This window comes from Arctopsyche grandis, chromosome 7 (assembly GCF_051622035.1).
Source record: "Arctopsyche grandis isolate Sample6627 chromosome 7, ASM5162203v2, whole genome shotgun sequence".
Taxonomy (NCBI): domain Eukaryota; kingdom Metazoa; phylum Arthropoda; class Insecta; order Trichoptera; family Hydropsychidae; genus Arctopsyche; species Arctopsyche grandis.
The window spans coordinates 32,425,615-32,441,525 of NC_135361.1; positions in this window are offsets into that span (position 1 = coordinate 32,425,615).

Genomic DNA, 15,911 nt, shown 5'->3' on the forward strand with positions numbered 1-15,911 from the left:
GTGATAGTTAGGCTAGGTTGGGTTAGGTTTGGTGAGGTTAGCGAGTTTTGTGTATATTTTTGAAATGTCGAATTCTTTGATTTCGGTAAAAGTTAGTCTAGGTTGGGTTAGGTTTGGTGACGAAAGCGAGTATTGTGTATATTTTCGCAATGTTTAATTCTTTGATATCAGTGATAGTTAGGGTAGGTTGGGTTAGGTTTGGTGAGTTTAGCGAATTTTGTGTAAATCTTATAATCTCAAATTCTTTGATTTCGGTGATGGTTAGGTAAGGTTGGGTTAGGTTTGGTGAGGTATGCGAGTTTTTTTTACATTTCTGCAATGTCGGATTCTTTGATTTCGGTAAAAGTTAGTCTAGGTTGGGTTAGGTTTGGTGACGAAAGCGAGTATCGTGTATATTTTCGCAATGTTTAATTCTTTGATATCAGTGATAGTTAGGGTAGGTTGGGTTAGGTTTGGTAAGGAAAGCGAGTTTTGTGTATATTTTTGCAATGTCGAATTCTTTGAATTCGGTGATAGTTAGGCTAGGTTGGGTAAGGTTTGGTGAGGTAAGCGAGTTTTGTGTATATTTTTGCAATGTGGTATTCTTTGAATTCGATGATAGTTAGGCTAGGTTGGGTTAGGTTTGGTGAGGTTAGCGAGTTTTATGTATATTTTTGCAATGTCGAATTCTTTGATTTCGGTGATAGTTAGGCTAGGTTGGGTTAGGTTTGGTGAGTTTAGCGAATTTTGTGTAAATCTTATAATCTCAAATTCTTTGATTTCGGTGATGGTTAGTTTAGGTTGGGTTAGGTTTAGTGAGGTATGCGAGTTTTGTGTATATTTTTGCAATGTCGAATTCTTTGATTTCGGTGATAGTTTGGCCAGGTTGGGTTAGGTTTGGTGAGTTAAGCGAATTTTGTGTAGATCTAACAATCTCAAATTCATTGATTTCGGTGATGGTGAGGTTAGGGTGGGTTTGGTTTGGTGTGGTATGCTGGTTTTTTTTACATTTCTGCAATGTCGAATTCATTGATTTCGGTAAAAGTTAGGCTAGGTTGGGTTAGGTTTGGTGAGGTTAGCGAGTTTTGTGTATATTTTTGCAATATCGAATTCTTTGATTTCGGTGATAGTTAGGATAGGTTGGGTTAGGTTTGGTGTGTTTAGCAAATTTTGTTTAAATCTTACAGTCTCAAATTCTCTGATTTCGGTGATGGTTAGGTTAGGTTGGGTTTGGTTTGGTGAGGTATGCGAGTTTTTTTTACATTTCTGCAATGTCGAATTCTTTGATTTCTGTAAAAGTTAGGATAGGTTGGGATAGGTTTGGTGAGGAAAGCGAGTTTTGTGTATATTTTCGCAATGTTTAATTCTTTGAAATCAGTGATAGTTAGGCTAGGTTGGGTTGGGTTTGGTAAGGAAAGCGAGTTTTGTGTATATTTTTGCAATGTCGAATTCTTTGAATTCGGTGATAGTTAGGCTAGGTTGGGTTAGGTTTGGTGAGGTTAGCGAATTTTGTGTAAATCTTACAATCTCAAATTCTTTGATTTCGGTGATGGTTAGTTTAGGTTGGGTTAGGTTAAGTGAGGTATGCGAGTTTTGTGTATATTTTTGCAATGTCGAATTCATTGATTTCGGTAAAAGTTAGGCTAGGTTGGGTTAGGTTTGGTGAGGTTAGCGAGTTTTGTGTATATTTTTGCAATGTCGAATTCTTTGATTTCGGTGATAGTTAGGCTAGGTTGGGTTAGGTTTGGTGTGTTTAGCGAATTTTGTTTAAATCTTACAGTCTCAAATTCTCTGATTTCGGTGATGGTTAGGTTAGGTTGGGTTTGGTTTGGTGAGGTATGCGAGCTTTTTTTACATTTCTGCAATGTCGAATTGTTTGATTTTTGTAAAAGTTAGGCTAGGTTGGGTTAGGTTTGGTGAGGAAAGCGAGTTTTGTGTATATTTTCGCAATGTCGAATTCTTTGATTTCGGTGATAGTTTGGCCAGGTTGGGTTAGGTTTGGTGAGTTAAGCGAATTTTTTGTAAATCTTACAATCTCAAATTCATTGATTTCGGTGATGGTGAGGTTAGGTTGGGTTTGGTTTGGTGTGGTTTGCGGTTTTTTTTTACATTTTTGCAAAGTCGAATTCATTGATTTCGGTAAAAGTTAGGCTAGGTTGGGTTAGGTTTGGTGAGGTTAGCGAGTTTTGTGTATATTTTTGCAATGTCGAATTCTTTGATTTCGGTGATAGTTTGGCCAGGTTGGGTTAGGTTTGGTGAGTTAAGCGAATTTTTTGTAAATCTTACAATCTCAAATTCATTGATTTCGGTGATGGTGAGGTTAGGTTGGGTATGGTTTGGTGTGGTATGCGGGTTTTTTTACATTTCTGCAATGTCGAATTCATTGATTTCGGTAAAAGTTAGGCTAGGTTGGGTTAGGTTTGGTGAGGTTAGCGAGTTTTGTGTATATTTTTGCAATGTCGAATTCTTTGATTTCGGTGATAGTTAGGCTAGGGTGGGTTAGGTTTGGTGAGGTAAGCGACTTTTGTGTAAATCTTACAATCTTAAATTCTTTGATTTCGGTGGTGGTATGGTGAGGTTGGGTTAGGTTTGGTGAGGTTAGCGAGTTTTGTGTATATTTTTGCAATGTCGTATTCTTTGAATTCGGTGATAGTAAGGCTAGGTTGGGTTAGGTTTGGTGAGGTAAGCGAGTTTTGTGTATATTTTTGCAATGTCGAATACTTTGAATTCGGTGATAGTTAGGCTAGGTTGGGTTAGGTTTGGTGAGGTTAGCGAGTTTTGTGTATATTTTTGAAATGTCGAATTCTTTGATTTCGGTTACAGTTAGGCTAGGTTGGGTTAGGTTTGGTGAGGTTAGCGAGTTTTATGTATATTTTTGCAATGTCGAATTCTTTGATTTCGGTGATAGTTAGGCTAGGTTGGGTTAGGTTTGGTGAGTTTAGCGAATTTTGTGTAAATCTTATAATCTCAAATTCTTTGATTTCGGTGATGGTTAGTTTAGGTTGGGTTAGGTTTAGTGAGGTATGCGAGTTTTGTGTATATTTTTGCAATGTCGAATTCTTTGATTTCGGTGATAGTTTGGCCAGGTTGGGTTAGGTTTGGTGAGTTAAGCGAATTTTGTGTAGATCTAACAATCTCAAATTCATTGATTTCGGTGATGGTGAGGTTAGGGTGGGTTTGGTTTGGTGTGGTCTGCTGGTTTTTTTTACATTTCTGCAATGTCGAATTCATTGATTTCGGTAAAAGTTAGGCTAGGTTGGGTTAGGTTTGGTGAGGTTAGCGAGTTTTGTGTATATTTTTGCAATATCGAATTCTTTGATTTCGGTGATAGTTAGGATAGGTTGGGTTAGGTTTGGTGTGTTTAGCAAATTTTGTTTAAATCTTACAGTCTCAAATTCTCTGATTTCGGTGATGGTTAGGTTAGGTTGGGTTTGGTTTGGTGAGGTATGCGAGTTTTTTTTACATTTCTGCAATGTCGAATTCTTTGATTTCTGTAAAAGTTAGGATAGGTTGGGATAGGTTTGGTGAGGAAAGCGAGTTTTGTGTATATTTTCGCAATGTTTAATTCTTTGAAATCAGTGATAGTTAGGCTAGGTTGGGTTGGGTTTGGTAAGGAAAGCGAGTTTTGTGTATATTTTTGCAATGTCGAATTCTTTGAATTCGGTGATAGTTAGGCTAGGTTGGGTTAGGTTTGGTGAGGTTAGCGAATTTTGTGTAAATCTTACAATCTCAAATTCTTTGATTTCGGTGATGGTTAGTTTAGGTTGGGTTAGGTTAAGTGAGGTATGCGAGTTTTGTGTATATTTTTGCAATGTCGAATTCATTGATTTCGGTAAAAGTTAGGCTAGGTTGGGTTAGGTTTGGTGAGGTTAGCGAGTTTTGTGTATATTTTTGCAATGTCGAATTCTTTGATTTCGGTGATAGTTAGGCTAGGTTGGGTTAGGTTTGGTGTGTTTAGCGAATTTTGTTTAAATCTTACAGTCTCAAATTCTCTGATTTCGGTGATGGTTAGGTTAGGTTGGGTTTGGTTTGGTGAGGTATGCGAGCTTTTTTTACATTTCTGCAATGTCGAATTGTTTGATTTTTGTAAAAGTTAGGCTAGGTTGGGTTAGGTTTGGTGAGGAAAGCGAGTTTTGTGTATATTTTCGCAATGTCGAATTCTTTGATTTCGGTGATAGTTTGGCCAGGTTGGGTTAGGTTTGGTGAGTTAAGCGAATTTTTTGTAAATCTTACAATCTCAAATTCATTGATTTCGGTGATGGTGAGGTTAGGTTGGGTTTGGTTTGGTGTGGTTTGCGGTTTTTTTTTACATTTTTGCAAAGTCGAATTCATTGATTTCGGTAAAAGTTAGGCTAGGTTGGGTTAGGTTTGGTGAGGTTAGCGAGTTTTGTGTATATTTTTGCAATGTCGAATTCTTTGATTTCGGTGATAGTTTGGCCAGGTTGGGTTAGGTTTGGTGAGTTAAGCGAATTTTTTGTAAATCTTACAATCTCAAATTCATTGATTTCGGTGATGGTGAGGTTAGGTTGGGTATGGTTTGGTGTGGTATGCGGGTTTTTTTACATTTCTGCAATGTCGAATTCATTGATTTCGGTAAAAGTTAGGCTAGGTTGGGTTAGGTTTGGTGAGGTTAGCGAGTTTTGTGTATATTTTTGCAATGTCGAATTCTTTGATTTCGGTGATAGTTAGGCTAGGGTGGGTTAGGTTTGGTGAGGTAAGCGACTTTTGTGTAAATCTTACAATCTTAAATTCTTTGATTTCGGTGGTGGTATGGTGAGGTTGGGTTAGGTTTGGTGAGGTTAGCGAGTTTTGTGTATATTTTTGCAATGTCGTATTCTTTGAATTCGGTGATAGTAAGGCTAGGTTGGGTTAGGTTTGGTGAGGTAAGCGAGTTTTGTGTATATTTTTGCAATGTCGAATACTTTGAATTCGGTGATAGTTAGGCTAGGTTGGGTTAGGTTTGGTGAGGTTAGCGAGTTTTGTGTATATTTTTGAAATGTCGAATTCTTTGATTTCGGTTACAGTTAGGCTAGGTTGGGTTAGGTTTGGTGTATTTAGCGAATTTTGTGTAAATCTTACAGTCTCAAATTCTTTGATTTCGGTGATGGTTAGGTAAGGTTGGGTTAGGTTTGGTGAGGTATGCGAGTTTTTTTTAACATTTCTGCAATGTCGAATTCTTTGATTTTGGTAAAAGTTAGTCTAGGTTGGGTTAGGTTTGGTGACGAAAGCGAGTATTGTGTATATTTTCGCAATGTTTAATTCTTTGATATCAGTGATAGTTAGGGTAGGTTGGGTTAGGTTTGGTAAGGAAAGCGAGTTTTGTGTATATTTTTGCAATGTCGAATTCTTTGATTTCGGTGATAGTTAGGCTAGGTTGGGTTAGGTTTGGTGTGTTTAGCGAATTTTGTTTAAATCTTACAGTCTCAAATTCTCTGATTTCGGTGATGGTTAGGTTAGGTTGGGTTTGGTTTGGTGAGGTATGCGAGTTTTTTTTACATTTCTGCAATGTCGAATTCTTTGATTTCTGTAAAAGTTAGGCTAGGTTGGGTTAGGTTTGGTGAGGTTAGCGAGTTTTGTGTATATTTTTGCAATGTCGAATTCTTTGATTTCGGTGATAGTTTGGCCAGGTTGGGTTAGGTTTGGTGAGTTAAGCGAATTTTTTGTAAATCTTACAACATCAAATTCATTGATTTCGGTGATGGTGAGGTTAGGTTGGGTTTGGTTTGGTGTGGTTTGCGGTTTTTTTTTACATTTTTGCAAAGTCGAATTCATTGATTTCGGTAAAAGTTAGGCTAGGTTGGGTTAGGTTTGGTGAGGTTAGCGAGTTTTGTGTATATTTTTGCAATGTCGAATTCTTTGATTTCGGTGATAGTTTGGCCAGGTTGGGTTAGGTTTGGTGAGTTAAGCGAATTTTTTGTAAATCTTACAATCTCAAATTCATTGATTTCGGTGATGGTGAGGTTAGGTTGGGTATGGTTTGGTGTGGTATGCGGGTTTTTTTACATTTCTGCAATGTCGAATTCATTGATTTCGGTAAAAGTTAGGCTAGGTTGGGTTAGGTTTGGTGAGGTTAGCGAGTTTTGTGTATATTTTTGCAATGTCGAATTCTTTGATTTCGGTGATAGTTAGGCTAGGGTGGGTTAGGTTTGGTGAGGTAAGCGACTTTTGTGTAAATCTTACAATCTTAAATTCTTTGATTTCGGTGGTGGTATGGTGAGGTTGGGTTAGGTTTGGTGAGGTTAGCGAGTTTTGTGTATATTTTTGCAATGTCGTATTCTTTGAATTCGGTGATAGTAAGGCTAGGTTGGGTTAGGTTTGGTGAGGTAAGCGAGTTTTGTGTATATTTTTGCAATGTCGAATACTTTGAATTCGGTGATAGTTAGGCTAGGTTGGGTTAGGTTTGGTGAGGTTAGCGAGTTTTGTGTATATTTTTGAAATGTCGAATTCTTTGATTTCGGTTACAGTTAGGCTAGGTTGGGTTAGGTTTGGTGTATTTAGCGAATTTTGTGTAAATCTTACAGTCTCAAATTCTTTGATTTCGGTGATGGTTAGGTAAGGTTGGGTTAGGTTTGGTGAGGTATGCGAGTTTTTTTTAACATTTCTGCAATGTCGAATTCTTTGATTTTGGTAAAAGTTAGTCTAGGTTGGGTTAGGTTTGGTGACGAAAGCGAGTATTGTGTATATTTTCGCAATGTTTAATTCTTTGATATCAGTGATAGTTAGGGTAGGTTGGGTTAGGTTTGGTAAGGAAAGCGAGTTTTGTGTATATTTTTGCAATGTCGAATTCTTTGAATTCGGTGATAGTGTTGCGTAGGGGTGGGTGGAGGATCCAAGTAAAAGACCAACAGTCGTTTCACAGCATTTATTGATGATTCAGGAGATACACGCACGGTCACTGCTCCGACCAGAATGAATTATATCGCCTACGTACCGCCTTATAAAGGGTAGATCTCTCAGGACGCCTAATCTGTTTACCTGTTGTATAGTCACGTATTCGGATATGTATTTCCAAGACAATGGGTCTTCCCGTACCGATTCTGAGAACTAACTAATAACGGTCATTGTTTAGCCTAAATGCACTTAGAGTCCAGATATAATCTTTGGAAGAAAGTGCATGCATTTAGTTAACCGATAACAGATATCCGTTGGTCTAAGTACAATTCGCTCAATCCACGGCGTACGTAACATTGCCTCCCTCTTAGGTCAAATCGTCCCGATTGACCAACAAATCCGAACTGATAAATCTACAGTAGTTACATTTATCTTTGATATCAGTCACAGTTACATTTACAATTACAGTCGTTATCTTTACAGTCACAATGGAAACAATGACATTTAAAATCTATTACCGTTACATTAACGTTACCTTTACAATTTAAATTCTGTTACAGTTAGATTAACGTCACCTTTACAATGGAAACAATTACATTAACTTTCGTTAAACTTCAATTTACGACACCTTTACAATGTAAACAAAAACATTTAAAATTTCGTTACACTACGATTTACGTCACCTTTACAATGGAAACAATTACATTAAACTTTCGTTAAACTTCAATTTACGACACCTTTATAATGTAAACAATTACGTTAAACTTTCGTTAAACTTCAATTTACGTCAACTTTACAATGGAGACAATTACATAAAAATTTCATTACACTTCACTTTACTTCACCTTTACAATGGAAACAATTACAGTTATATTTCTAATCCCCTAAAATTAGTCATCCGATGTTCTACATTTGGAAATCAATATTTGTTAGCTCTTCGGTCCAAAACTTCTCACGTGTTTGGTCCATGTTGCTCGTATCACCAAAGTCCAAATTTGCTATGGCAGCCCCGTATTCCTGTCATGTGGTCCAGCATCCTGCTGCAGACCAACGTTCAACCCAGAACGTGCTCCAAAGCCATGTCCCACAAGAATGGCTCCCATCCTCACAAAAGTGACTTGGTCCATGTCTCTCGTGTCACCATCGTCCAAATTTGCTACGGTGGCCCAGTGTTCCTCTGTCATGTGGCCCAGCATCTTGCTGCAGACCAACGTTCAACCCAGAACGTGCTCCAAAGCCATGTCCCACAAGAATCGCCACCATCCTCACAAAAATGACGGTTGACCCTGGAAAATGTGCACCCCTCAGTCTGCCACTCTGTTGGTGGTGCTTCTTTTCCGTTCCCTTGACCCTGGAAAATGTGCACACCTCAGTCTGCCACTCTGCTGGTTGTGTTTCTTTTCCGTTCCATTGACCTTGGTAAATGTGCACCCAACAGTCTGCCACTCTGTTGAATGTGCTTCTTTTCCGTTCCATTGACCCAACTGAAATCCATTTCTTTCTGATGTATTTTCCCGTTACATCTGCGAGATGATCTAAACACTGCTGCAACTGTCCATGTATTTTTTCAGGTACTCGTGTTTCCACTAGTTTCCAACTAGATTTTTTTCGATGTTGACGTATATCAATTGTTCCACTCTCTCTCGTTGAAGTCGCGATCTGGCGTTTCTTCGGTTTCAAATGCTCTCACGTGGTTGATCCAAGTCGCTCGTTTCCCCAACGTCCAAATTTGTTGCGGTGGCCCCGTCTTCCTCTCATGTGGCCCAGCATCTTGCTGCAGACCAACGTTCCACCCAGAACGTGCTTCCGTTGCCATTCCCTCTGAAGCGGTGCCTCTATCCTCCCAAAAGTGACTTGATTGACTCCGCCGACTGACCAACCAACATTTATCCAATCTGATAAATATGCCTCTCTGCCGTTGCATGGTTCCGATTGAATTCCATTTCAATCCGTTTACTTTCCGACTCTTACAATTAGACTCGACTAGTTTCCAATTAGATTTTTTTTTTCAGTTCGTTGACATCTGCCCTCAACAAACAGTTGAAGGGAATAGTGGCTTGTAATCGACATCTCTCAGTTGTAGTCGATCTCCGCTCCTCTTCTGACGACGACGCCCTCCCGTGGATCGACGCCACCTACAGCCGCTAATTCCTGCCACCCGCGGTGAATTGGCGAACCGCCCTCGTTCCAGTCGCCCCCTGGACCACTCTGCAACTGCCGGATGCCGCTCTCCGATGCTGCCCTTGACAACGCCTCAAGTTGTCCTCTCCCGGCAGCACCTGCACGAAACCTCCCGTTTCGCAACCTCCCTCCGTCATCCCGATGAATTCTTGCTCCTCCCCATTCCTGATCTCCACTCCTCTTCTGACGACGATGCTTTCCCGTGGATCGTCGTCACCTACAGCCGCTAATTATTGCTACTTGCGGCGAATTGGCGAACTGCCCTCGTCTCGGTCGCCCTTTGGATGACTCTGCAATTGCCGGATGCTGCTCTCCGATGTTGCCCTTGATAACGCCTCAAGTTGTCCTCTCCCGGCAGCACTTGTACGAAACCTCCCGTTTCGTAACCTCCTTCCGTCATCCCGATGACTTCTTGGCGGCCACCGCCGATAATGTCAAAGTCGAGTTGCAGTGAAAACTGCAATTCGACAACCGAAAATGTGATGACCGATACTGTGTGTTGCAGTGAAAACTGCATTTTTTTGTTTCGTGTCTCCATGGCTCGAACTCTCTCCTACAGCTCCCGAAGATGGCTTCGCTGTAGCTTCTCTTCCTTCGCTGGTGACTTTGTTCCACGGCCCATCTTGGATCCCACTTCTGACGACCAGTGTTGCGTAGTGGTGGGTGGAGGATCCAAGTAAAAGACCAACAGTCGTTTCACAGCATTTATTGATGATTCAGGAGATACACGCACGGTCACTGCTCCGACCAGAATGAATTATATCGCCTACGTACCGCCTTATAAAGGGTAGATCTCTCAGGACGCCTAATCTGTTTACCTGTTGTATAGTCACGTATTCGGATATGTATTTCCAAGACAATGGGTCTTCCCGTACCGATTCTGAGAACTAACTAATAACGGTCATTGTTTAGCCTAAATGCACTTAGAGTCCAGATATAATCTTTGGAAGAAAGTGCATGCATTTAGTTAACCGATAACAGATATCCGTTGGTCTAAGTACAATTCGCTCAATCCACGGCGTACGTAACAATAGTTAGGCTAGGTTGGGTAAGGTTTGGTGAGGTAAGCGAGTTTTGTGTATATTTTTGCAATGTCGTATTCTTTGAATTCGGTGATAGTTAGGCTAGGTTGGGTTAGGTTTGGTGAGGTTAGCGAGTTTTATGTATATTTTTGCAATGTCGAATTCTTTGATTTCGGTGATAGTAAGGCTAGGTTGGGTTAGGTTTGGTGAGTTTAGCGAATTTTGTGTAAATCTTATAATCTCAAATTCTTTGATTTCGGTGATGGTTAGTTTAGGTTGGGTTAGGTTAAGTGAGGTATGCGAGTTTTGTGTATATTTTTGCAATGTCGAATTCTTTGATTTCGGTGATAGTTTGGCCAGGTTGGGTTAGGTTTGGTGAGTTAAGCGAATTTTGTGTAAATCTAACAATCTCAAATTCATTGATTTCGGTGATGGTGAGGTTAGGGTGGGTTTGGTTTGGTGTGGTATGCTGGTTTTGGTTACATTTCTGCAATGTCGAATTCATTGATTTCGGTAAAAGTTAGGCTAGGTTGGGTTAGGTTTGGTGAGGTTAGCGATTTTTGTGTATATTTTTGCAATATCGAATTCTTTGATTTCGGTGATAGTTAGGCTAGGTTGGGTTAGGTTTGGTGTGTTTAGCGAATTTTGTTTAAATCTTACAGTCTCAAATTCTCTGATTTCGGTGATGGTTAGGTTAGGTTGGGTTTGGTTTGGTGAGGTATGCGAGTTTTTTTTACATTTCTGCAATGTCGAATTCTTTGATTTCTGTAAAAGTAAGGATACTTTGGGATAGGTTTGGTGAGGAAAGCGAGTTTTGTGTATATTTTCGCAATGTTTAATTATTTGTTATCAGTGATAGTTAGGCTAGGTTGGGTTGGGTTTGGTAAGGAAAGCGAGTTTTGTGTATATTTTTGCAATGTCGAATTCTTTGAATTCGGTGATAGTTAGGCTAGGTTGGGTTAGGTTTGGTGAGGTTAGCGAATTTTGTGTAAATCTTACAATCTCAAATTCTTTGATTTCGGTGATGGTTAGTTTAGGTTGGGTTAGGTTAAGTGAGGTATGCGAGTTTTGTGTATATTTTTGCAATGTCGAATTCATTGATTTCGGTAAAAGTTAGGCTAGGTTGGGTTAGGTTTGGTGAGGTTAGCGAGTTTTGTGTATATTTTTGCAATGTCGAATTCTTTGATTTCGGTGATAGTTAGGCTAGGTTGGGTTAGGTTGGGTGTGTTTAGCGAATTTTGTTTAAATCTTACAGTCTCAAATTCTCTGATTTCGGTGATGGTTAGGTTAGGTTGGGTTTGGTTTGGTGAGGTATGCGAGTTTTGTGTATATTTTTGCAATGTCGAATTCTTTGATTTCGGTGATAGTTAGGCTAGGTTGGGTTAGGTTTGGTGTGTTTAGCGAATTTTGTTTAAATCTTACAGTCTCAAATTCTCTGATTTCGGTGATGGTTAGGTTAGGTTGGGTTTGGTTTGGTGAGGTATGCGAGTTTTTTTTACATTTCTGCAATGTCGAATTGTTTGATTTTTGTAAAAGTTAGGCTAGGTTGGGTTAGGTTTGGTGAGGAAAGCGAGTTTTGTGTATATTTTCGCAATGTTTAATTCTTTGATATCAGTGATAGTTAGGCTAGGTTGGGTTGGGTTTGGTAAGGAAAGCGAGTTTTGTGTATATTTTTGCAATGTCGAATTCTTTGATTTCGGTGATAGTTTGGCCAGGTTGGGTTAGGTTTGGTGAGTTAAGCGAATTTTTTGTAAATCTTACAATCTCAAATTCATTGATTTCGGTGATGGTGAGGTTAGGTTGGGTATGGTTTGGTGTGGTATGCGGGTTTTTTTACATTTCTGCAATGTCGAATTCATTGATTTCGGTAAAAGTTAGGCTAGGTTGGGTTAGGTTTGGTGAGGTTAGCGAGTTTTGTGTATATTTTTGCAATGTCGAATTCTTTGATTTCGGTGATAGTTAGGCTAGGGTGGGTTAGGTTTGGTGAGGTAAGCGACTTTTGTGTAAATCTTAAATTCTTTGATTTCGGTGGTGGTATGGTGAGGTTGGGTTAGGTTTGGTGAGGTTAGCGAGTTTTGTGTATATTTTTGCAATGTCGTATTCTTTGAATTCGGTGATAGTTAGGCTAGGTTGGGTGAGGTTAGGTTAGGTTAGGTAAGGTTAGGTTTGGTGAGGTATGCGAGTTTTTTTACATTTCTGCAATGTTGAATTTTTTGATTTTTGTAAGAGTTAGGCTAGGTTGGGTTAGGTTTGTTGAGGAAAGCGAGTTTTGTGTATATTTTCGCAATGTCGAATTCTTTGATTTCGGTGATAGTTAGGCTAGGTTGGGTTAGGTTTGGTGAGTTTAGCGAATTTTGTGTAAATCTTACAATCTCAAATTCTTTGATTTCGGTGATGGTTAGTTTAGGTTGGGTTAGGTTAAGTGAGGTATGCGAGTTTTGTGTATATTTTTGCAATGTCGAATTCATTGATTTCGGTAAAAGTTAGGCTAGGTTGGGTTAGGTTTGGTGAGGTTAGCGAGTTTTGTGTATATTTTTGCAATGTCGAATTCTTTGATTTCGGTGATAGTTAGGCTAGGTTGGGTTAGGTTTGGTGTGTTTAGCGAATTTTGTTTAAATCTTACAGTCTCAAATTCTCTGATTTCGGTGATGGTTAGGTTAGGTTGGGTTTGGTTTGGTGAGGTATGCGAGTTTTTTTTACATTTCTGCAATGTCGAATTCTTTGATTTCTGTAAAAGTTAGGCTAGGTTGGGTTAGGTTTGGTGAGGTTAGCGAGTTTTGTGTATATTTTTGCAATGTCGAATTCTTTGATTTCGGTGATAGTTTGGCCAGGTTGGGTTAGGTTTGGTGAGTTAAGCGAATTTTTTGTAAATCTTACAATCTCAAATTCATTGATTTCGGTGATGGTGAGGTTAGGTTGGGTTTGGTTTGGTGTGGTTTGCGGTTTTTTTTTACATTTTTGCAAAGTCGAATTCATTGATTTCGGTAAAAGTTAGGCTAGGTTGGGTTAGGTTTGGTGAGGTTAGCGAGTTTTGTGTATATTTTTGCAATGTCGAATTCTTTGATTTCGGTGATAGTTTGGCCAGGTTGGGTTAGGTTTGGTGAGTTAAGCGAATTTTTTGTAAATCTTACAATCTCAAATTCATTGATTTCGGTGATGGTGAGGTTAGGTTGGGTATGGTTTGGTGTGGTATGCGGGTTTTTTTACATTTCTGCAATGTCGAATTCATTGATTTCGGTAAAAGTTAGGCTAGGTTGGGTTAGGTTTGGTGAGGTTAGCGAGTTTTGTGTATATTTTTGCAATGTCGAATTCTTTGATTTCGGTGATAGTTAGGCTAGGGTGGGTTAGGTTTGGTGAGGTAAGCGACTTTTGTGTAAATCTTACAATCTTAAATTCTTTGATTTCGGTGGTGGTATGGTGAGGTTGGGTTAGGTTTGGTGAGGTTAGCGAGTTTTGTGTATATTTTTGCAATGTCGTATTCTTTGAATTCGGTGATAGTAAGGCTAGGTTGGGTTAGGTTTGGTGAGGTAAGCGAGTTTTGTGTATATTTTTGCAATGTCGAATACTTTGAATTCGGTGATAGTTAGGCTAGGTTGGGTTAGGTTTGGTGAGGTTAGCGAGTTTTGAGTATATTTTTGAAATGTCGAATTCTTTGATTTCGGTTACAGTTAGGCTAGGTTGGGTTAGGTTTGGTGTATTTAGCGAATTTTGTGTAAATCTTACAGTCTCAAATTCTTTGATTTCGGTGATGGTTAGGTAAGGTTGGGTTAGGTTTGGTGAGGTATGCGAGTTTTTTTTAACATTTCTGCAATGTCGAATTCTTTGATTTCGGTAAAAGTTAGTCTAGGTTGGGTTAGGTTTGGTGACGAAAGCGAGTATTGTGTATATTTTCGCAATGTTTAATTCTTTGATATCAGTGATAGTAAGGGTAGGTTAGGTTAGGTTTGGTAAGGAAAGCGAGTTTTGTGTATATTTTTGCAATGTCGAATTCTTTGAATTCGGTGATAGTTAGGCTAGGTTGGGTAAGGTTTGGTGAGGTAAGCGAGTTTTGTGTATATTTTTGCAATGTCGTATTCTTTGAATTCGGTGATAGTTAGGCTAGGTTGGGTTAGGTTTGGTGAGGTTAGCGAGTTTTATGTATATTTTTGCAATGTCGAATTCTTTGATTTCGGTGATAGTAAGGCTAGGTTGGGTTAGGTTTGGTGAGTTTAGCGAATTTTGTGTAAATCTTATAATCTCAAATTCTTTGATTTCGGTGATGGTTAGTTTAGGTTGGGTTAGGTTAAGTGAGGTATGCGAGTTTTGTGTATATTTTTGCAATGTCGAATTCTTTGATTTCGGTGATAGTTTGGCCAGGTTGGGTTAGGTTTGGTGAGTTAAGCGAATTTTGTGTAAATCTAACAATCTCAAATTCATTGATTTCGGTGATGGTGAGGTTAGGGTGGGTTTGGTTTGGTGTGGTATGCTGGTTTTGGTTACATTTCTGCAATGTCGAATTCATTGATTTCGGTAAAAGTTAGGCTAGGTTGGGTTAGGTTTGGTGAGGTTAGCGATTTTTGTGTATATTTTTGCAATATCGAATTCTTTGATTTCGGTGATAGTTAGGCTAGGTTGGGTTAGGTTTGGTGTGTTTAGCGAATTTTGTTTAAATCTTACAGTCTCAAATTCTCTGATTTCGGTGATGGTTAGGTTAGGTTGGGTTTGGTTTGGTGAGGTATGCGAGTTTTTTTTACATTTCTGCAATGTCGAATTCTTTGATTTCTGTAAAAGTAAGGATACTTTGGGATAGGTTTGGTGAGGAAAGCGAGTTTTGTGTATATTTTCGCAATGTTTAATTATTTGTTATCAGTGATAGTAAGGCTAGGTTGGGTTGGGTTTGGTAAGGAAAGCGAGTTTTGTGTATATTTTTGCAATGTCGAATTCTTTGAATTCGGTGATAGTTAGGCTAGGTTGGGTTAGGTTTGGTGAGGTTAGCGAATTTTGTGTAAATCTTACAATCTCAAATTCTTTGATTTCGGTGATGGTTAGTTTAGGTTGGGTTAGGTTAAGTGAGGTATGCGAGTTTTGTGTATATTTTTGCAATGTCGAATTCATTGATTTCGGTAAAAGTTAGGCTAGGTTGGGTTAGGTTTGGTGAGGTTAGCGAGTTTTGTGTATATTTTTGCAATGTCGAATTCTTTGATTTCGGTGATAGTTAGGCTAGGTTGGGTTAGGTTGGGTGTGTTTAGCGAATTTTGTTTAAATCTTACAGTCTCAAATTCTCTGATTTCGGTGATGGTTAGGTTAGGTTGGGTTTGGTTTGGTGAGGTATGCGAGTTTTGTGTATATTTTTGCAATGTCGAATTCTTTGATTTCGGTGATAGTTAGGCTAGGTTGGGTTAGGTTTGGTGTGTTTAGCGAATTTTGTTTAAATCTTACAGTCTCAAATTCTCTGATTTCGGTGATGGTTAGGTTAGGTTGGGTTTGGTTTGGTGAGGTATGCGAGTTTTTTTTACATTTCTGCAATGTCGAATTGTTTGATTTTTGTAAAAGTTAGGCTAGGTTGGGTTAGGTTTGGTGAGGAAAGCGAGTTTTGTGTATATTTTCGCAATGTTTAATTCTTTGATATCAGTGATAGTTAGGCTAGGTTGGGTTGGGTTTGGTAAGGAAAGCGAGTTTTGTGTATATTTTTGCAATGTCGAATTCTTTGATTTCGGTGATAGTTTGGCCAGGTTGGGTTAGGTTTGGTGAGTTAAGCGAATTTTTTGTAAATCTTACAATCTCAAATTCATTGATTTCGGTGATGGTGAGGTTAGGTTGGGTATGGTTTGGTGTGGTATGCGGGTTTTTTTACATTTCTGCAATGTCGAATTCATTGATTTCGGTAAAAGTTAGGCTAGGTTGGGTTAGGTTTGGTGA